The sequence below is a fragment of the Durio zibethinus genome, chromosome 14 (assembly GCF_047325235.1).
Source record: "Durio zibethinus cultivar Kanyao isolate XHJ-2024 chromosome 14, ASM4732523v1, whole genome shotgun sequence".
In the NCBI taxonomy this organism is placed as follows: Eukaryota; Viridiplantae; Streptophyta; class Magnoliopsida; order Malvales; family Malvaceae; genus Durio; species Durio zibethinus.
In genome coordinates this window covers 11,284,458-11,286,173 of record NC_143175.1, presented here as the reverse complement: position 1 = coordinate 11,286,173, position 1,716 = coordinate 11,284,458, and the positions used below count along the sequence as shown (strand labels likewise).

The following is a 1,716-nucleotide window of genomic DNA, read 5'->3' as shown; positions in this document are numbered from 1 at the left end:
ATAACTAATCTACATTCACTGGATGATTCATTAGTGGGAAGCATCATCCTCAGTATAGGGATTAGTGTACTGGCTTCGATGCCAACCATCACGGATGAAATCAGCCAGTCAGGCAACTAGTTTCGATTAAAAAAAAGCAACATCCTGGTGTACATCTTGATATCCATAAAGAACAATGCACCTATAGGATCGATGAGTGGCAAGACCCACACGGACCACAAGATAACGCTCAGTCGGGGACACAAAAGGGACAGTACTGATTTTACACACAAATATGATGACACGGTGGAAGGGAGGAAGGTTAGTGATAAAACGAGAAAAGTTAACAGGGGATTCGTGAGGTAAGATCAGGAATAACTAAGCCGATACCTGTACTGGAGCAATTTCTAGGGTCAGACCCAATGCTAATAGCCATTCTAGTGATACCTTATCGTGGAGATGAAGTTCATATTTCTTGATGGTGGCATAATGCCATACAAACACGATTGTCATGAGGAATAGAGCCAAGAGAATGGGGAGCCAGGCACCTTCCGTAGACTTGGTGAGTGAAGCTGACAAGTAAAGCAACTCAATAGAACGAAAGAAAAGAAGAAAGGAAAGAGCTACAATAGGGGGTTTGTGCCAACAGAAGATAATAAGCAGGGAAGTGAGGCACGTCGTCACCAACATCACAGTCATCATTGCCAATCCTGAAACGAATAACAACAAAATTGTAATGCATCAAACTTCTCTGTTTCATCTAATAAAGAAAGATCTCCTTAAACCATTTTCGTAAGAAGTTTAATTAAGAGAGAGGCCAATTGAATAATCTTTCAAAAGAATAGGAAAAATGGATCTCATGTTAAGGAGGAAATTATTTAATTGTATGTTAGAATATTATTATCTGCGATGCAGGAAGTTTAACCTTACCTGATGCATTCCTCATGCATTTTGTGTCTCTAAACCAATAGTAAAAACAACGCAGGGATAGTAAGCACCCAATTGATTTCAGGGATATATTTGTTGGGCTAAAAGCCTCCAATCCAATCACACCAACGGAAGCGAAATCAAACAATAAATCAAACACACAAGAGACAACAATTTAACGTGGTTCGGTCCAATCGACCTACATCCACGATGAGAAACAAGATCCACTAGTTGTAGAGAATTACAAACATACATCATATCATCAACCTCACTCAAACAATCAATACTCATAAGATACTCTCAATCTCCTCTAGTCTTATGGAGTATTCTCAACCCAAACAAACACAAACCCAACCCCTTGTGCACCCTTTCAACATAACCAAACACATACCCATATGCTTCCATACATCATATCTATGTGGATCCTCTCAATCCCCTCTAGTCCACTCACAAACAAACATACACACCCATAAGACGTAGAGCCCCAATACTCCTATGGGGTGTCTATCCCACAAAACCCTACAACTCTCTTACATCTTTTTCTCATACCTAACCCTGTAGAGACTTCACCTATTTATAACCATACAAACTTGCCCATTAAGAATCCCTCTCCTCTTAGAATTCTTCTCCTGTAAGTCAAACTTACCTATTAAGAATCCCTTTCCTTTTAGAATTCTTCTCTTGCAAGTCAAACTTACCTATTAAGAATCCTCTTTCTCTTGGAATTCTTCTTTTGCAAGTTTTCTTGTCCATCAAGCAATATCTGATAAATCTCAAACAAATCTCTAACAAATCTCAAACAAATCTCTT

At 39.0% G+C, this 1,716-nt stretch overlaps 1 pseudogene; it reads right to left on the bottom strand.

Annotated features, from left to right (window-relative positions):
- Positions 1-763, bottom strand: LOC149515040 (potassium transporter 2 pseudogene; annotated as a pseudogene).
- Positions 764-1,716: the final 953 nt, after the last annotated feature.